The sequence below is a fragment of the Acomys minous genome, assembly GCF_964271855.1.
Source record: "Acomys minous genome assembly, chromosome: 1".
NCBI classification, from domain to species: Eukaryota; Metazoa; Chordata; class Mammalia; order Rodentia; family Muridae; genus Acomys; species Acomys minous.
This window is the reverse complement of record NC_140483.1, coordinates 180,547,766-180,569,478: the sequence shown is the minus strand read 5'-3', so window position 1 is coordinate 180,569,478 and position 21,713 is coordinate 180,547,766. Positions and strand designations below refer to the sequence as shown.

The 21,713-nt window shown below is 39.3% G+C and overlaps 1 protein-coding gene across 6 annotated transcripts in view; it reads left to right on the top strand.

Annotated features, from left to right (window-relative positions):
* Positions 1-21,713, top strand: part of ELAVL2 (ELAV like RNA binding protein 2) — a 154,385-nt gene that overhangs the window by 5,773 nt on the left and 126,899 nt on the right. For 3 of the 6 annotated variants that reach the window (XM_084765659.1, XM_084765670.1, XM_084765668.1), the window contains exon 1: positions 18,865-19,388. The exons of 1 other annotated variant lie outside the window; for it this stretch is intronic. The gene's annotated coding sequence lies outside the window, so the exon portion shown is untranslated. Of the gene's footprint in view, positions 1-18,863; positions 19,389-21,713 lie in introns of those variants that run through there. 2 more of the 6 variants (XM_084765656.1, XM_084765669.1) reach the window with 1 other exon arrangement.

Genomic DNA, 21,713 nt, shown 5'->3' with positions numbered 1-21,713 from the left:
TAGTGACACTGCCTTAAAATCAGTCTAAAATTATACACATACCCACAGGTCATTTATATTAATGATCTAGCTAAGTGCAGAACTTTTTTTAAAAAAATGACTAATCTATCGTTTACATTTCCAACTCTTTTAAATTAGAATCATCTAGATTTTCCGTAATTAAAGCATATTATCATAAAATATCAATAGATGGTTTTCAAGTCAGAACGTTAGAGAATCAAGCCATAAAGGAGAGACTCATGAGGCTTGAATATGGATAATATTTAAAATCCAGTTCTGTTACTATTTGGCCCTGGAGCACATATCTTGAAAGACAAAGACTAATGTTTGTACATTAAACAAACAAACAACAACCTCACTAAAATTTAGTCTCTGTTTTTAATGCTAACAATTTTTCATGAATTTTCTACTATATCCATAATTTGGAAATTTACATTATTATGTATTTAAATAAAAACTCTTTGTCTATCTGGGCAGTGGTGGCACATGCCTTTAATCACAGCACTCGGGAGGCAGAGGCAGGTGGATCCCTATGAGTTCCAGGCCAGCCTGGTTTACAAGGCAAGTCCAGGACAGCCAGGGCTGTTAGACAGAGAAACCCTGTCTAAAACAAACAAACAAACAAACAAACAAACAAACAGAAAACAAAAAACTCTGTGTCTAGACAGTTTTTCTTTCCACTCAAATTCATCAAAATGCAAAATCTACCCATATAAATAATAAATACCTATAAGTGTGCATATAAAAGCTGTGGTTATAGAAATGCATAGCAAAAGAAAATTAAATTATTAAATCTCCTTTTCAGCTTTAAACTTAAGGGATAATAGGCAAAATGAAAGTGAATTTTTAAATAACAAGACTATTTACTATACTTAATATTGAACTAAACACTAGGACTATTCTAGGGTAAATGTATGAAACTTTTCTTCTTAACCTCTCTGATACTGCATTCTCACAACTTCATACAAAGTTATAACGTCTTTAAAACAGGAGTTGGAAAAATTTTAAGTATCTTTAAAGTAAGGAGAAAAAAAGTCAAAAGTACCTTAACGTCCTACCTTGGTCCTGGGATCCTCCAGCGCTACACTTCAGGTATTCCTATAAATTCTTTGAAGAGGAAACCATTACACATTGTGTTGGGTATGGTACATGTTGTGAACTTTCAATATCTCTCAGAACAGGAATGCTTTTCCAGGAACTCATTAACTAATGCAAACTGGCTGCTAGTACCCTTGATAGACACTGGGAAGGCTTGAAATGGAATGGCAACGGCTTAAATTCCTTAAAATTGAGATTATAAAGTTAATAAGACTGAAGATCATTTCCATTAAGAAGGAAGAGTCCAACTTTTTGAACGTTTTCAGAAAAGTAGTTTAAAGAACTGATTAATATTATAAATATTTAACACCACCTTAAAAATGACCCTTACCCTTTCTTAAAGATAATGAGAGCTAAGATTGCTGTAGAAATCTAGGCTTGCATCTCCAATATCTCAGGACTTAGTCTTTCAGCACTGAATCTGATTTTGTGGCACTGATTGTATTCAGTATATGTTTGATTATTACTGTTGAGGCCCCAGTTGAGGTCACTGTATCTGAGAATACAAATGAATGAAAGACTTTGCTGTACAACTATTAGCACATGCTGTCTAGGTAAATGCAATGATAGAGCATCCATGAGCATGCCCCGATTGAACATAGGACCATGTCGTCAAGCAGTGGGCAGCTCGTCTCTGAGATAGATACCTCACCTAATGGTTATGTACAATGAGAGCAACAATGTCAGAAGTCTGGACAAAGTTCCTTGAGGGAGACAGGGTGGTTCCACCACAATACCTACAGTTACATTACCCTGGCATTTTTAAAGGCGTCTCAGTTTTACATGTGGACTTTGTGTTTTCTTTCTACTTAAAAAAATGAAATAGGGCTGGAGAGATGGTTCAGAGGTTAAGAGCACTGGCCATTCTTCCAAAGGTCCTGAGTTCAATTCCCAGCAACCATATGGTGGCTCACAACTATCTATACTGAGATCTGGTGCCCTCTTCTGGCATGCAGACACACATGTGAGCAGAATACTGTACAAAAAACAAACAAACAAACAAACAAAAGACATAAAATTCCACTGGGTGCCTTTAATCCCAGCACTCAGGAGGCAGAAGAAAGTTGACTTCTGTGAGTTCAAGGTGAGCCTGGTATAGAGAGTGAGTTCTAGGAGAGCCAGGGCTACATAAAGAAGCCATCTTGGGGGGAAATCCATTTTAAAACAAGGAGGTTTTGTATTAAAAATAAAATAATGGATTTTCAAGTGATATGCAGAAAGATGGAAGTATACATTTCTCTTGTCTTTACATAGATTTGTGCACTTATGATGAGGAAGAGCATGCTTCTTGCATAGGAGACTGTTTCAAGATTCATTAGTGTAATTCCTCAGACACACTGCCTTTGACAAATGTGCACAGCCAGGAAAGCCTTTAATATATTGATTATGTTAGTGTTTTGTTGCTAGTGGCATAATGGATTCAGCACAAGCTCCATTTTTATTCTTCTATGTTCAACCAAAAAGGGGAAGAAGAGGAAGAAAAAAAAAAGGATCCTGCAAACTGTACAAGGGACTCACAAGGGAAGTGCTGAGGGAGATGGCCTGTGAGCTGGGATGCGGAGAGGAAGGGGATGCAGTGAAGAGGGCAAGGGAGGGCAGTTGATCTAAACAATTCTCTAAGGTGGTTTCCATTTCTTTGTATTGTTGCACATCTGCCTGAGAGGAAGGGAGCATTGCTATGTGAAAGTTTCCCTACTTGTGATTAGTTTTCACTGCTGGTCAAGTATAAACCATCCTGTTTCTTTCTGAGGCTCACAGATGTATGTAGTTTTCTGTGAAAACCCTTCACTTCAGACTAGTGTCCAGAGCATTGTATAGTTGCTCGCTGATACTCCCAGAAGGCAGTCTAGCCCTTCCTTCTGGGATTCTCTCCTGGCAACCATCTTTCATTTTATTTCCCTGTGTTCATTTTTAGGAAACTCAACATTGTTCTATGCATTATTTTATAGGAAGGAAGTATGTAAAATACTCTTGAACTCACTTTACTTGTGAGCTTGAATAGCATCCAGATTAGAATGATTTCCCCAGAATTTTGTAGGCTTGCCCAATCCAGCTGTATATTTTATATGCTAATGTAAATTCTATTTTTGTTCCCCTTGGGGGTTTAAGTGATTATAATTGTTGCTCTTCAAAAGCCAAACAGATGATGATTGCTGCTTCAGGAGTGTACCAAAAGAAACTGGCTTTCATTAAACCTGCTCATCCACTTCATAATTATCTCCATTTTATCTAGCTAAGAAGCAGGAAAAAAATGGCAAGTACAGTTCATTGAAGCCAGTTCAGTTATTTAAACATCGCTTTATTGAACTAGCAGGAGGTGTTAAAAGTAGGGGGAATGTTTTCGTTCTAACGCTGATATGTAGCCAGTGGCTCAACTCAAGAGTTAGTTAAGCATCAGATGCCAGAGGCCACAGAGAGGGAGAGGAGTCCTCTAGTGGATACATTAAAGAGTACTGCAACGACAGCTTTTCTGAAATTATCTTTTCACTTGCTCTTCTTCCAATATGTTCAAAACGAAGTTCTCTATTTACTATCCTGTGAGATAGACCTACCATGCATGCTAAATAATAGGAAAATATCCTATAGAATATGCAAAAAAAAAATGAAGTTGACAGATTGTAAGAGGATGACACCAGAGTTTGTCATCAAGGATCTTGCAAGAAATCGACACGACGAGCTTCCACATCGGACGAAAGGTCAGAAGAGGCTGTCATTCAGTGAGGGTGGTCCTCTCAGGAGGGAGATACAGTGCGTGTGGGCATCTGCTTTGTAGTTCTAGGGTGGCCTAGGAGTTCGGTTGATGTTTCTGACCACATATCTTACGGAGCTGCTTTCCCAGTGGTACAGTCAGTGTGTCCTGAGCTCTGACCCCGGGGAGACAACAAAGGCTATACAGCTGATGCCTCCATCTGTGAGAAAACAACTCATTGCCGGTAACATGGAAACTCTCTCGCTTTATATATAGGCAACGGAACATGGGCCTATCAGGCCCTCTCATCCACAACTTAATCAGCATCTCCTTGATCTATAACAGCTTGTCAGCGCATGGTGCTAAATTATATCTAGACTGCAGAGTCATTCCGAGAGCCTGAAGGTAGTTTGCCCTCAGGGAGTAAGCATTTTCGCAGTGAGCTCCTAGGTAATCCATGTAATTTGCATTCTTACATCCAGGGAGAGTATATCAATGGCTTGTTGTCCGGAAACTCTGAATTACAAACTCTGTTTGGTAGTGTGATTGCCCCGGAGTTTCCCTGAATTCCTATGTATAGGTATTCCAAGAGATAGATCACTCTGGTTTAAAAGGCTTGAATCTGAGAACGTTCTAGCTGTACCCAGCTCTGACAAAGACAGGGCATGTTCTCACTTTTCCTGCACCCTGCCTTCCACCTCTAGGACTTGAGGCTCTGTTTCCCCCTTAACTAATATCGTTAAAACCCCAAATCTACTAGGAAAATATCTCTGTTCCTTCCATGGTGGCAGGCAAGTTGCTAATCTAATAAATTCATTTAAAAACTAATGAAAAGGTATTAAGGATAGTCTTGTTGTGTATAATAAAATGTCATTGTGAATCAAAAGTAACTTTTAGAAAATTTGTATCAGGATAGCATACAGGGGAGGGAGGGAGGGAGGAAGGGAGAGAGAGAGAGAGAGAGAGAGAGAGAGAGAGAGAGAGAGAGAGAGAGAGAAGAGAGAGGCAGACACAGAGAAAGATAGTATGTGTGTGTGTGTGTGTGTGTATGTCTGTGTGTATTTCTTTAGTGGTTGCTTGTCTTAACTGTGTGGGTACCTTTACATTGAAAAGACTGCTTACTGATCATGAAGTAAAACAGTTATAAATGAACTAAATAAACTAACTGAACAGAAAAATATGACTCTGAAAAAAATAATTTGGTAGTGTTGACTCATCTGCTTCTGTTTATTAAATAAAAGTAAAGCTACAAACATAGCTGGCACTAAAATATATCTTTGCTGGGAATGATTCTGTAATTTCCTGGGGTTATCTTTCATATCTGTTCATTTTACTAGCAGGAAATGGTTCTTATTTCATGCAGCCATGCGATATAAATAAAACCTTAGGATATACCAATTAAATGTCCTTCAGCATCAGGAATAGCATCACAGAGAGAGCAGAGCCAGAATACTTCAAGCAACATTTTACAGTCTCCACAGTAATGGACCAAGGAGGTGAAATCAGTTTTGATTTTTAAAATTCTGTGTTTTTTCCTCTGAAGCAGTGTTTTATCCAAATCCCTTATGAAGTTTTTCCCTTCTTTTCTCTCCTTTCTCCCTCCCTCTCTCTGTCTGTCCCTCCCTCCTTCTCTCCCTCTCTTGCTCTTTCCCTTCCTTTCTTTCTTCCTTCTTTCCTTTCTCAATAAACAAGTGTGTTTAGAACTCACCCCAAAAATTACTTAGTGGCATTTCTTGGGGTCAAGACCAGGAAAAAGAAAAGCCTCTCCTCAAGTAGAAAGAGGCATAGATGCACAGACCTGGAAGGTGCAGTGGCAGACACTGTCATAAACAAAGATTTTTTTCTCTTTTATACGTTATTTTTATTTTTGGAGACAAGATTTTTCTGTGTAGCCCTGGCTGCCCTGGAACTTGCTCTGTAGACCAATCTAGCCTCCTCAGCTTCTGAAGTGCTGGCATTAAAGTCCTATGCCATGACACCTGGCCAGGGAACAAGGGCCTTTTTCATTTGGGACACTCACTGTATGCTGAAAATGGTGACTTCAATTTTGCTGGTTTAATTATCTTAATAATATACAGATCATATAGGGATAGTCTGATTTTATAGCCTTAGAAGAAAGCCATAGTATTCATGTGAAAGGTGATGTGGTCTAATAGGTAAAAGGCACCTTAAAATTATAAGTAAAAATGTTTTGCTTTCTTTATGTAAAGGTCACATCTTATCTCAGCTCTTAATTCACAAATTCAAGAAACTGCTGTAATTTCCCTGCAGACTTTACTCAGTTAGGAGGCAAGGCTGGAAGAATGTGAGCTTTCTCCCAGGTCAATTCCTCATGAAAATATTAACAATTCCCCCCCAAAAAATATCTTCCTGTAGATGCAATTTCCAGAGTGGACTGTGCAACTTTAGGATCCTTTTCTTTCTGATTTAGGGATGACACCAATATTTTAAATAGTGATGACTCATGTCTAGGACTGGAATTTGTTTTTCATGAGTTTATCCATTTTTCCCCTTGAATTGCACCAAAAATGGTTTTTTAATTGGCTTTAACTCATGCCCAATAAATTGGATGAGAATTGATTGCTGCAGTCCTGTTTGGTTTAAAATTATTTAAGCCTGTGCTTTGAGTCAAGTGAGTGCATGAGTGAAGGCAGCGGCACTTCTGGTTCTCTGTTATGACAAACACAGCTTTGAAAATAGTTATAGTTCATAGCTAAAAAATTAATATAGATGTGGTTTATAAAGCTTTAAGTATAGTAACAGGGCACTTTAAAATACATCATATTACAAAATCGTTTCTCTAATTAGGAATTGTTTCTTGATACCGTTTTCTGCAGGCTTAACAATACCACAAATTTCGTCGACATTGCTCTAAGATCCTTAAGGTCTGCATCATCTCTTGTTCAGAGCCATGCCATGGTTTTAGAATATTTCTAAATAGTGCAATGAAATAAGAGATGAAGCAGAAGCTGCATCAGAGATGCTGCATCATCCCACACAGACACACTGTGAGCCACTTTCCCCTTCTCTCAAGAGTAATTTTAAAGACAAAAAATTAAACAGTATGAAAATTGAATTAACTTGGGTGATTGTTTAGGGCACTGAAATAACAATTCACTAAATGGTACCTGTCAGCAAGCCAGTTTTTGTTCAGTTTCATTGTAATTACTTACTGTATTATGGTTTTCACTTACTTATGCACTATAGAAATATAAGCAAGTCATTTTAAGGAATTTTTTTTCCAGTTGGCAAAGATTTGTTTTGTGAGATTCTTTGCCTGTGGTGGGAAATTGTATAATGGGTAAAAGATAAGATTAATTAATGAGGAAGGAAATATCCCTTGGTCATAATTTAGATAGGCAGTAAATAAAGGAAATAGTTGATTTTCTTTCTCCAGTTAGTACCAGTAAATTCTAACTGGACGGGATAATTATATGTGATGTTATCTTAAGAAATTGGGAGAACACTTTTTATATTATGATTATTTTACTCTGTCATACTGATTTTTCATCTGCATTAAATTTAAACATTTGATTTTTGTCAGTTTTTTTTGGTTGTTTATGTTGTTGTTTGTTTGTTTCTGCTTATAAAGCTCAAGGCTGTAAGTCTGTCTGACTTCTCTCTGAATCCACGCCTTAAAGGGCTTTTTTGGTGGTTTATGTTGTTGTTTGTTTGTTTCTGCTTATAAAGCTCAAGGCTGTAGGTCTGTCTGACTTCTCTCTGAATCCGTGCCTTAAAGGGCTTTTTTCGGATCTTACCACTCTGTATATAGCAGCTGCCCCCACCTGGTGGCTGTAATGGCAGAAGCTTGAGTGACTGACTTTTGAATTTTTTTTTCTTGTCAACATCCCATGCTATCTGTTTGTCTGTTCTGTAAGAGATAGTGTCTATTTAGAATTTTTCCAAGAGCAGTAATGCAGAAAATGTAGTGAAAGAAATAACTGTAAATATAATACTTTTTGTCTCAAATTAACTTCTGTTTAATGTTGCAGTGAGCATCTTCTATATAAGATTTAATAAGGTTGGTATTTCAAGAAAATCCTCATATCTAATTAAACAATAAATATATAGCATCATTTCAATGGCTTTATAGCTATTAACTATATAGTTAGGGCAAAAACTCCTCAAAATACAAAACAAAATAAACAAAACCCCAAAACCCAAACATTCTTCAAATTTCAAAGCAATATTGCCTGATGTTTAGAACATCCTATGGCAGCTTATAATTTTTAAAATTCTAGTAATATTTCTGAATCACTTTTAAGAAGCAGTTATCAGTTTTGTTTGTTGTCTGTCAGTAATAGACAAATTACTATGAGTGTAAGACATATGAGTATAATTACTTTTGATATAAAATAGCTTTTCCTATTCATGTTAATTAAATATATATGCCTTGGAATTTGTTCTGTTTCAAGTAATTTGTGCTGTCTTTAAAGATGTTGGATTTTATATGTAAAAGGTACAATAAGGGTGTTGTACCAAACAGTATGAAAGGACTTGGGTTCTAAGGAGACTGTCAGTTTCTACTTGTGTATCTTGGGTAAGCTGCTTAATTTCCTCAATGACTTCAACATTGTGAGGGTGTTGTGATGCTGTCTGAGTTGGAGAGCCACGGAGCACATAGCTCATGTTGTTATCATGAGGTTTAAATGAAAGGACTTGGTGAAGGGAAACAGATAGTCAGTGGGATAAACAATGCCAGGACTCATGTTTCTTTTCCTTAAGTCCAGGAACTTTTGGTGACCATCACAAGTTGTATCTGTATAACAGAGTTTTTAGTGACCTTCCCAGGCACAAAAGTGTTTTAGGGGAATCCAAAGTGAAACTGGGTTGCTGGCCACACAGACTCTGGCTCTGTTTTTCTATTGTACCTTTGGCTCCTTGTTGAAACATATTCTTTGTTCAGAATCCTGCCCCTTTTCTCGGTTCTAAGTGGACATTTTCTGACCATCAGAACACTTTCGTTCTTATGAGTGTCATGCAACCCTCTTCAGTACCTGTCAGCCTTCCCTTGCGGTCTGTTATTCTTCGATCCTGTCATTTCCAAGAGGTTCTGAATTTCAGATGAACCTCAGTTTATGTTCCTGTGCTTTCCAGCCCCTTTCTGTTCAGCACTTCCCCAGTTTACAGTAGTCAATGGTACATGACTTGTCTTGGTACTTCTGCATCTGTACCTCCTTCAATTGGTTTTCAAAGCCAGCAGGATGAGACTTAAGCATACTAAACCAACCTGACAGCTGTGCTTCCCAGCCATTGCGTATACTGTAGCTAGCAGTCTGGTCTTCACCACAGTGCTTTAATTGTTACCTCTGCAATGTCTTCCATTTATCCTGAGCAACACTCTCTACCCTCTGCAGTCACACAGTAGGTTTGTATAACGATCCTTCAAATTGAGGATGAACACTGTAATGCCTATAAATATTGTCTTCTTTATACAGACCTTATAAAGAGACTCAAGCTTTCATGAATTCTTTTGATATGATTAAAACATAGACACGCCTCTTTTAGTATTCGTTTTGCATTTAGGAAATATTAGTATTCCAAAAACCACGGTGTTCTATGAGTCAAATAATGAGCACTGACATAAAAGAAAGGCTTTTCTTTTTATTGTCTGTACAAGGAATCCAGAAATATCAGCAAGAGAAAAAAAAAAGTAATTGTGTCAAAATAATTCAAAGAAATGTCTATTTGTTACTCAAACAGCTTAAACAGTCTGTACATTATTCATTTATGTTATAATTTCCAACTTGTGTTTATAAAATCAGATACTTTAAATAACCATATTCTCTAATTCCTAATGCCACAATAATAGTGACAAAAGAAATGGGATTTTATTTCTGTTACAACAGTATCTTTGGACCCAAAATGTTGCTTGATCAAAAGAGCAGATTTTTTGACCTAATCATAGCAATGGGTATCTTTAAGAACCACTAGTGTGAAAGAGCAGTAAGCTAGGACATTAGCTACTCTGTATATATGTATATACATTTCTTCCTGGTGCTAATTACACGTCCTCAGGAAATCTGGTGGTCACATGGCTAGGCTTGACCTTCAGTAGGTCAGTCTTATCAAATTATAAGAAAGCAGATACCCACTGAAGGTTAAAATAAAAAGCATCCCATCTGCTTTCCACTGTGACCTACAATGAAGTAAGACCTCTAAAAGTTTACATTCATTCTATTTATAAAGCTAAAACATTTTGTTTTCTTCTCATTAATGACTCAAAATCCACGTCTGTAACTGTATCTTTATCAATCCATATCAAAGGAAACCAGAAGGAAACTGCAAAGCTATAAAGCATAAGCGACTTTTATTGGTCTTCTGGTGGTCTGGTTTATGACGTCAACTTGATATTAATTCTCCACTTTGTTTTATTCAAAACAAAGGAACAAAACCTTATTAGTAAAAGCTCTTTATCCAGTCTGTCTTTATATTCTTTTGGATATATATTTGTTAGATTTTTTTAAAGCACAGGCAACCAAAGACATCATATGCTGGAGTAGAAAGTCCTATTAGTCTACGTAAATTGAAAAAATATAACAGGATATAAAAATATATGTGGAAAGGGCGAATGAGCCTAGAGACAGGCTAGTACAAGGGCATTGGAGCCATTTTCTTTCCATGTCATAAATAACTAATAACTTTTCAAATCATGTTTTAGTATTATGTGTATGCATATGTATATATATACATATATATAATTGAATAATCAAGTGTTTCCACATTAAATCAAAATATCTTAAATTGGTTTAACTTCAATGGTGTATATTTGATTAAATGTGATTCCATCAAGTAATTAACTGAATTATAAGCTATACTTAATGCCAAACACTAACATTTGAGCCTAACTAAAGTAACAATAGCCATAATTAATGCCAACGAGAGAACAGACTGCAGGAGGATCAGCATTCAGGAAACCTGCTCTCTGTTTCTATTAACCTTAGAAATGTTACCTAAATTCCTCATGCCTCTGCATTGCTCCTGAAAATGAGACATAATTTATGTCTCTCTCACCTCCGGGGGTTACCATGATAAATATGTAAAAGTGCATTGAGCTTTTTGTGATAAAAGGCACTATAAAAATCTAAGGTGTTTTTATTATTATATCAGTCAAATGGGATCTCAGACTCAGTTCCTTTTTGAAGACCCACAAGTTTTTATGGGTGAATCATGAATTTGTATTGGGAAATATATTGGAGTCACATAACAGGGCGGACAGAAGATTTTTATGTCTTCTGGGCCTTTTAAAACTTGGTTACAATTAGAAATGTGAGAACATATTTATCAGAGAATATATTAGGTAAGACACTAATGAGAGCAAATGAAAAATATTTAAGAGACCAAATGCAGGGCAGGAATTCTGGCTTAACGAAAATAAAGTGCCCATGATTGTAGTTACTATGTATTGGCCACTTCATCCATGCAGGAATTTTGACTGTTCTGTGCTTACGATTATATTTAACCTCACAGTGATGTAAATTGATCATCACTATCATTGCTTTAGAGATCAGAAAACCAAGGCTTTTAAAAGGGATAAGTGGAAGCAAGCAGCAGAGTGAAGTACAAGCCAACATGTGCTGAAGACGTGGCTCAAGCTCTTAACAGTTTGCGAAACTATCGCCCTCTACAAGGGAACTATTATGGTATCTGCTCCAGGGAGAAAATGGTGACAAACTTACAGTGCGCAAACATTTAGGAGACTAAACAGCAGTAACAAAGGACAAGAAGGCATACTGTGAATATGTTTTATGTAACACATTTACTGAGCTATTTAGGTTTTCTAATTTTCTCTTTTCCTCCTGTTTCCTAAAAGCTTAATCTGATTTCCATTAAACACTTACAGTGTGTAACCCTGTCCTGTTACTCTGGAACATGATGGGCTCTCAAAACATGCTTGACTCAAATTGAAATGAGCCTTTTGTTAAAGAGGAGGGGTAAACATTTAGGAACTGGATAACTGGATGGATCGTCACTTATTTGGCACTTACCTTATGATAAATGCTGTAAGTGGAAAGCTGTAATAGCTCTTTTTGGTAGCAGTTTCATGATCATTTATGAACAAATGTATTACAGATTTTGGGTATTTTAAAAGATTCTAGTAGTTCTGCCTCTGGAGTCAAAGACTCTCAGCCTTAACTGTACGTTGCCTCATTTCCTGCAGAGAATTGATTCTAGAAAATCCTTTAAATTTTTTTTTTATACTCTTGACTATTTTGGTAGTTTTCATCAGTGATAATGAATTGATAGTCCTTCATAAATAACACACACACACACACACACACTTATTATTAGTAATCAGTGTCAAAAAAGAGACTGGAATGGGTTTCACATGAATTTCAACACTAAAACCTTTTTCTATTCAATGAAAAAACTTAGTTACCTTTTAGTTTTAAAACGTTATTATAATTTAAATTCATGAACTGTCTCTTTCACCTCACGAACTTGGAATTCATCTTTTAGCTTTGATGCAAATTCTTACCTTTAAAAAGTTTTACCTATATCAATAAACAATAGTTTAAACCATCTACTCTGTATGTATATTTGCTTAAGAAAAACAAAAACAAAAAAACCTCATAGCTTAAATATTCATTAAATCTGGTAATTCATAGTTGTCTTTTTGCAACAAAGCAATATCTTGTTCATATGGATATTGAAATTAATACTGTAGTGCAGAAATACAGGAATTTATAAAAAGAATTTTTCTCAGCATGCTTATATAGTTGATATTATGTAAACTTCTATAACTTTATAGAAGAAGATACTGTGGAAAAGAATTGTTTATATAACCATACATTTCTGCCTTATTATAGGATACCCAAATCTTGTAGTTGTTCACACACACGCTTGGCTTTTTTAAAAAAGGAACAACTCAAACATCTGTTTCCTCTGTTATATGGCATAAAGGATTTATATATATAGGCCTTCAACAGAAGTGTCTTTGAGATCCTGTGGCCGATACTGGATTTATTTGCTGATCACACAGAGTTCACTTTAAAGTTTAGAAGAATGCCTTCACATATGGAAAAGAGTTTAGTAATTACCAAAACATGTAATAGTTTCTTTGTTTTTTTTTTTTTTTTTTTTTTTTTTAGCCCCTTTCCTAACAAATTTACCTGTTTTTCCTCACCTCAAAGTGATTAAAACATGCCTTATATTTTCAGTCATGTGTACTCTGGCATTGATCTAAATTTTAGGGTTAAACAAAATAAACACAGATTGATTTTCTGAATCTGGATCAGCTATGCGTTGTAGCTTGACGGTACTTTTTTATAATGTGTCTATGACAGGATATAAATACTGTGGAAAATGTGCGTGCATGTAGCCATCGTAACTGGACACCCATGGCATACTTACGGTTAAGACACCCAAGAAAACAAAGCACAAGGTCCAGAGCCAGGCTGTTTACGGAATCAAGACAATAATACATCAGGGGTTATATGTTGGTCTTTATGCGTATTAAACTGTGAGGTAGCATTCTTTCAAGTAATGTTTCAAACCTCATGAACAGGCAGAGGGGTGTAGAAATAAAGCCTGCTGTGTTAAAAGCTGGAATCTTACAGCACATACCTGGCATGGACTTTCTTCAATTATCCTCTTGTAATGAGCTGTGTAAAGGGGGAGGGAATTGAGAGACAACTTGTTATTTCTGCAGACAACTAAGTGGATTTCTTACAGTATTTGATGACTTCTCATGCTATTCTAAAAGCAGGCAGTGTCTCTCTGGAGCAGGGAGGAGGTCCTTCAGCTTAGAGACCAAAGGTCAGGTTAACGGGTGGCTCTGGGAAGTCCGGGATCCAGGTTGATGTGTTTTTCTTAGAGTGGCAGCAGAACTTTGGAGCCTGTTTGGAAGCCAGCCCCCTGTGGTCCTCTGTCCCCTGCTCTGAGCTAGAGCCCTCTGTCACATCCGGTTGGCTTCAGTTGTTTCTAAGCTCTTGCTCACACTCACCAACTTCATGCCTGAACACTGAGTCCCTTTTCCACCACTGACTGCATCCCTTGCCAGAAAATTTTAAAACCTGTTGGGCTTTTCCCTTCCCTTCCCCCAACACGGTATTAAAAACAAAACAAAACAAAACACAATATCCCCACTGCAGGCGCCCCCTCTCTGCCTTCCGAAAGCATTTTAATGTCAGTTTGCTTTCGGAGTCTATCAGCAGCCGGCTGCCTCTGCCACCTGAATTTCAATTTCTTAATTCACAGCCCAGATGAAACAGAATGGAGCAGGATCCGGGCTGCCCTCTACATTGGGTTGCGCTTATCAAGCGTGAAGTTTGGCGCTTTGCAAACCTATTCAAGCGATTATCTGTTGAGGACCTCTCTAGCCATCTCCATCTCTGCAGCGGGCTGATAAGACAGCTGTTTCACTAGCCTCGGTCTCCCCGGGCCTCAGTCTTCAGATACAAACCCTGCCTTTGTCACCGTGCCCCGGTGCTGTCGCTTGCTCTGTGGGGCAAGGGTTGATCTGAACACACGTTGGGAGAAAATGTGAGTGTGTGTGAGAGAGAAGAGAAGGAAGGAAAAAAAGGAGGGGAGGGGGTTGGAGACCTGAGGGAGCAAGGGGCAGGGTGCTCGCCAGGCAAGCTGATGGCTGTGATTGACTGGCTGGTCAGCTCGGCTTTATTATTTCAAATTAGACGTGGATCGCACACAAGTGGAAACATAAATCTTCAATATAAGAAAGAGCCTCTGAGCATCGGAAGCAGAGAAACCGTTTCTTCCCAGGTCCGGGTAAAGGGGCGGGCAAAAAGACTGATTGCTACCATCTGAGACAGATGGTTTCCTTTAACTTTGGAAACTGCTATTTTTAATTACTTGTATTAATTTTGCATGAGCTGTATCGGCTGCAGGAGGAAGCTTAGAGAAGGCTGTTAACATCACTGAAAGAAACGGACACGAGGCTCTGATAAGCCCTGTATCACCTCTAGTTTTTCACCCTCCCCTGTTCGCTTGGATGCTCCCCTTTACCTAGCAGAGACGCGAGTTTATTCTAAAAGTTCCTACTGAGTTAAAGACGGAAGAAAATCTGTGGATATTCGTGGGAGCGTTTTTGTAAATGATCTTTGATCGCAGGTTGAAACACAGAGGGGCACGTGTGACATATCTTGGTCTTAAATCAGCAGGCAAAGGTCTTAAAGAAGAATGTGACTCAAACAAGAATTTTCCCGGGCAGAGAGAGACAAGTGGGGTCACAATGTTGGATCGTCTACCAAGATTTACTGGAATGAATATCAACACACACACACACACACACACACACACACACACACACACACACCATGAGTGACTGAAATAATTTACTTATCTCTTAAGGTAAAACAGAAACCAGAGGGATTCACCTGGAGTGTGTTCTTGTGTTTTGTAGTCTTTCTCCCTGAAGATGAGTTTAAAGACAAGAAAAGGCTATTTGTGACCTTTGCTCCAGCGTTTGCAAAACAGTCTTGAGTCACTCAACTTAAGGGCAACAGACTCTTTGCCAGGGAGTGAAAGCACCCCAGAAAGAACTGCTGCTATTCTCACTGGAAAATTTCAGCATGAAGAACTCTGGAGTAGGCTTGCCAGACTTTCCCAAGATTACCGGGATTTGCACTTATTTTGCAAGAACACCTTGATGAAAGGAATGCTTCTCCCGGCCAGTGGGGGGAGGGTGTGTAGTAGAGGGAGACTGCACACACAACCAGCCTCTAACTCGGGTCCGTCACAATGTCCGAGCCCTAACAAAAGCGAGCCTAATTCCAAACAAACCTGTTTCTACGGAGGGCAGCCACTACCTCAAATCCGCGCTATAAAAGGTTCCCCCGACGTGCTCATACCGCGTCTCAAAGGGAAGAACAGAAAATATTTTACCCAGCTTGCTTAGCAAGCTTCACCCTGTCTGCTAGCCTAGTCTCTGTCCATGGTGCTAATCCCTGCCTCATTCTCCCGTGGGCTCTCCGGACCTAAACTCACAGAAGTGTCCATTATTTCCACAACTTTTTTCTGATTTTCCAACTGAAAAAGGCTGACATATTCCTTTCAGAATAGAAAGTATTAAAAAAAAAAAAGGAGTGATGGGCAGGTTATAGAATATCAACACTTCCTATGCAGAATTTAAATAGCATATTTCCAATATTATGAACACAAAGGCTACCCAAAGCTTGACAATCAGAAAATAGTATTCTAATTCATTTGAGAAGGTAAACTATTTAGAATTCCCAATCCAAGTTAAACAGTAATTAGTGCACATAACCGAACTACTCCATTCACTGCTTTAAAAAGTTACAAGGAGTTTGCAGAACCTTTGATTATGTTCAAATCACCCCTTCTCCTATATAAGGGAATTATTATTATTTTTTTTATCTTAAACAACATTGTCCACAACGGCTTCAAGTATTCCTGTGAGGGACATGTTCTTGTATGAGAAAACTTTAGTAAAATAGCCAGTTGAATTCTTTAGTTTTCAGTTTTGAAAAGCATTACTTTGCAATTTTATCAACACCCAACTTGTCTCCAATCTTTTAGCAGCTCACCAAACTTGCCCCTGTCTACCTCAAGTTAGAACAGTGCTAAAGCTTTGGAGAGGGTGTCAGAGCTAACATGCCTTAGTCAGAATTCGAATATCTTGAAAAGACTGTTTATGTAATGCAGGTTCAGGGGCTGAGGATAATTCTTTTTTCTTAACTCTGAATCAAGAGGTGTTGAATAAAATTTGTGCTTAATTTAGGTGGGATGTTTGCACATAGTCTTCCTTAGTTGCCAGAAGTACAGTGTACCTTAATGCCTCAGGGAACGGCATGTGAATTTCAAAGTGAAGTCTATATCTAGGTACCACTGTCATTGAATTTTTGAAAGTTAAAAAAGTAAATGTTGCTTATCTATTTAAAAATTTTAAAAATTAATAACTGTCTGATTTAAGGAGTAAACTACCATTTAAAAACATTTCAATTCCCTGAGTAATCTGTGTTATCTATAAAGCATAGACAACATGTTGAATATAACAATATTCTGAAAATATTTCCTCCTCTCCCAGACTGAGAAAAAGCATATACTGAATCTACAGAACTTAGTTATTTTTTCATGTTAATGAGCAGCTTTATTATTTCCTATGTAATGTCTTTATTAGTCTCCACCCATAAAAATGTATTTATATATTTACCAAGGTAAGGATTTTCTTCAAAGTGCTACAGTTACATAAATGTACAAAACTAATCAACATCAAAGTGTTAATATGGTCACAAGGAGAAAATACAGTTCATTTCATATATAACTAACCGAAACAGTACTATACTTTTGTCTAAATTGTATTTTTTTGATACACAGAGCTGGTAGGTAGGTGAGAGGAGTTGGGGGTTACATGACAGGAAACCTAGTCTCCTGCTATTCGTACCTCTATTGGAAGTAAGGATCCAGTCTTTCTTTTATTTAGCCTCTTGGCTTCATTTCTTCAAGCTAATGTTTTGTTTTTCTAAATTTGTGTCTGTAGTTTCACTGGAGACTAGTTAATAGTTTTAGTTGAAATTAAGCCCCAAGGAGGTATTGCTATATAAAAAGTTGGACGTAGGAGCTAGGAAGAGATCATTATAAATGGTAATTATACATATAGATTTAGGCCCTCTTGTCTAACCCCAGTTGTTGCTATGCAAAGTAATGTCACTTGGATACTGTTTCACAGGTTAAAAGGGAGATAAACAAGTCCTCCCTTCTTCTTCTCATTAATCTTGTACCAAGCTCAAGGACACTCTCCAGGAACACTGATTTACTTTCCACTTCCAAGTCATTTCACTCTCAGACTAGCTTTCTCCTTCCCTTCTGACATCCCACCTTCCTACAATCTTTAATTTTTACTGGTGCCTTTCCTCTCTTAACATTATCAAGGACAGAGACTAGTAGCAAATAAACAGGTGAAACATTTTGAGAGAAGATAGATTATGTAAGACATGCATGTACTCTTTAGGAAGTTGATGCTGTCTGTCAAAACTGAAATTTTCCATCTGGAAATGAAACTGTTAGGTGTATATTGTTTATCTTTATAAACAGATGTAGGTAAAACCAGTAACCTCACTTTCACTTAAAGGAGGAAATAAGTATGAATAAACCTGTATTTCATCCTCCTGAATATTAATAAAACATGAGGTCGGAATAAAGGAATCTTCATCCATAAAGCAAAGACATAGACAGCACTTGGTCTGCTGGTAAAACTTTTGAATACTCAACCCTGGTAAAGGCTGACCTGTCTTTACCGTCAGCAATCCATGTGTGGTCCAAGAACTGTATTGCCAGCAAATGCAGAGGAGTGGCTTGTTCTAATTTTATATACAGCTGCTCTTTTTACCTTCAAGTGAAGGACCTTATTTCCATTCAATACCTGTTTTTCTGTACAGAATGTAGATGCTATCCCTTTTCTATTCTGACATGAACTGAAAGCTAATTCAAACAGTACAGCTTCAATTGAAACCATTTTTATTTCATGAGAGAGAGAGAGAGAGAGAGAGAGAGAGAGAGAGAGAGAGAGAGAGAGAGAGAGAGAGAGAGGTGCACACATTAAAACAGAGAAACATACACACAGTTACCTAATATCTGATATAGATTTACAGGAACACAAACCGAAAAAGGCATGCGGACAAGTAAGGGCTGTGCGTTCATCCCTCTCAGTTCAAAGAGAGGAGCTCTTAATGACTCATACATACCGGACAGTTTACTAATATAAAGAAATATGCCAGATGCAGCCGTGAGGGCAAATAAAACGAATCTTTCGGAAGCGGAAAGACTTTACAGGAAAACAGAAGGTGCCATATCGCAAACTCTCATAGTACAGTTCCACCCTCCCACGTTGCTCTCTCCCATCTCCTTTTGCTTCTTGCATTTCTCTTCGCCGCCAACGTTAAGTGTGCACCTCCCCGCACAACTTACCTTGAAACGGGACTCCATTGAGCTCTCGAGAGTGACACGAGTCTCTAGCCAATCGCCTAGCAGAGCTTCGCCTGGGCGGCCTCAATTGAAGCGTCTGGCCCAATCAGAAACCTGGGGCGATGAGCAAGTTGCGTTGTGGCGCGACTCGGCGTATACTTCCGCGCGTGCTGCCCGGGATAGGACTCTGGCAGAGCAGCTGCACACACGGCAGTGCGGAGGCAGAGAAGGGGTTGGTGATACGGTGCTATAAATCTGTGGTCCAGTCCACCTCCCTTTTAAGACGTCCTCCCCCCTTATTTCTGTTCTCACTTAGAGATGCAGCAGCTTACTCCTGTAGCGATCTACTAAAAAGCAACAAGGAGAAAGACATCGTCTTTTTGAAAAAAACGTTCTTTCGTCTCTTTTCTTTGTTCCTTGGTTTGTTTTTCTTGCCCCTTTTTGTTTAGTTGAACGGCAGTAGGAGTAGTCTCTCCGTCTTTTTAAACTCTCTTTTTTTAAGTTTCCCCTCCCCTTTCATATTTTTTTTCACCATTTGTTTTAGCATTGGACTTTGGGGTCGAAAGCATTTCTTTTTATTTGCTTCTTTTAAGCCGAGCACAGTTTAGGTTTCGTGCTGTCTTAAGAGAACTATCCAGCAGCTTCTTGCTCATCCTTATTGGGAGAACTGCACCGTTACTTTAAAAACACACATACACAAAAACCTTAAGGGAGAAAGGTAAGTTTCGGTTTGGTTTCTTTAATCATTAGTTGCAGCGATGCGCTGGCAAACCCAGAAAACCTGTAAGTGAGAGGAATACAGACTATGAAGTTAATTGCACATGTTTGCCTCATTTCAAAGCGATTGCTTTGCTTAAAAAAAAAAAAACATTTTATTTTTTAATTATTGAGAGCCAGCCTAAAAGACAGTGGACGCATGCTTAATGTACTGAATTTTCGAAAATGTCACTGGCAGAACTTATAACTGGTAACTGTGGTCAGGATACAGCAGGGCTACAATGGGAGGCAAGATGTTGAGTGAGCTTCGGGGTTGAGGCTGGAAGTTCATTTCGTGGGAACAGAGGGATAACTTGAATGTTGGGGGGATGCATGCCTCCACTTTCGCAAAGGAATCAGAGGACTGGGGAAATCAGGACTGGGCTTACTTGTAGATTAGACCAGGGGGAAAAGCCCTCAGCTTAATTGCATTAACCAGATAGCATGTGCTGGGGAGATGGGATTGCCAGATGGAATTTATATGCTGCACCAGGCAGCGAGTTGTAGTTGACTGAAAAAAGTACATACAGCCTGGGGGCTGGGGCAGGGCTGGGGCGGGGGTAGTTTAGAAGCTGTCGAAACTCATCATTGCCAGGTACGAGGACTCTAATCCATGGATTCTAATGACCGTAATTCAAATTTAAAAGAAAATTGCCAATTTGGGGCCGAATCTTTGAGCCTGTACCGGATATGAGATTCCCTTTGTTCAGAAAAGCGTAAATAGAGATCCTTAGAGCTGTCTGTGTGTGTGTGTGTGTGTGTGTGTGTGTGTGTGTGTGTGTTGGTATTGGAGCTGTGTGTGTGTGTGTGTGTGTGTGTGTGTTGGTATTGGAGCTGTGTGTGTGTGTGTGTGTGAGTGTGTGTGAGTGTGTGTGAGTGTGTGTGAGTGTGTGTGAAGTGGCGGCTGCTCGGGAGCCTTGCTGTACTGGGCGCTAGGCAGTAGATTCCAAGCCCTGTCCTTGGTCCTACGCAGAGGAGCCCGCCTTCCGGGAGAGGGGGACTCATTGGCAGCCGCGAGACATCGCAGCTACCCAGGGAGCTGAGTCGGCTGCCTAGCCCTCAGCTCCTCCTCGCAGCTCCTTCCTCGAGTAGCTATTGTTAAAACTGACGCCGGGAGAAAGATGGTTGGGGACCAGACGCTGGGCAGACAGGCACATGCTTCATTTTAACTTTTGTGATTTCTCCGGGTGCAGGGGGAAACCAGCCGGCTTTCTACTGCGAAAGAGCGAATCCGGGTAGACGTGGGAAAGGGGGAGGATGCTCGCCAGGCGGGGAGGGCGGAGGTGGTGGCGGACCCGAGGTGCTGGTTTTGCCTCGGAGAAGTTTAAATTATTGGCACGAGGGGGTGTGGGTGAGTGTGTACGTGCGAGCGTTGAGTGGTGCTCGAGACGCAAAGTATTGGGGGGCAAGGTACAAAGCTGGCCCCGGGTGGTTCATTTCTCACTGCTCCCTACCCCACCCATACGCTGGTTCAAAAAGCCAGCGCTCTGCTAGCCCTAACCCCCCCTCCCCCCCCCCCCCCGTCCCCAGACTTGACTCGGCCAAGGGCGTGGGGCTAGGGATGGCAAGGTGGCAATGCCCACCCTGGAGCTCCGTGGCAGAAAGGACTTCTCGTGGGCATTGTTGCTTAATTTATGCCCAGCACGTTGCTACGGTACCCACCTATTTCATGTCTATAAAGAATTAATAGGAGGGCTGTACAGCTGTGGTAGATTGGAGGAGGTTTATGGTCCCGTTTTCCATTTTCAAAACTGACCTCGAGATTGGTTATCGTCTCTCGTAATTACAGCTTCAGATTTGGGCTTTATGGTGGCGAGGGTGAGAGAAATAATCAGCCGTTTAGTGTTTACTCTTAACGCTGCTGGGCAGGGATGAGAGTCCACGTACTTCAACCCTGAAATCCACGGGTTCTAACCCCTTCCCACACTCCTGCCACACATTCCATTTGGCTAGGATTCTAAGCCTCAACCTTTCTCCACACCCCTGTTTCTTAGAACTATTCCCAGGATAGTGGGATGGGACACGCATGTGTTTTCTTTTCGGGGCCTACTCTCAACTGCAACCTGGCAAGGTGGGCTTACCATGAAGGAGGGAGGGGGAGGTACAACATGGGCAATACTAACCCAACAAATATCTTCCCAAAGGATAATCTCCTCCTAAAGGTCAGGAAAAGGTTGCTTGCGTTTTGTGGGGATAGGTAGGTTAGGGATGTTTGAGTTCCAAAGATAATCCTTGTAAAATGGCTTCTTAATGAGACCTCTGAGAGGTTTGTCAAAATTGAGCAAAG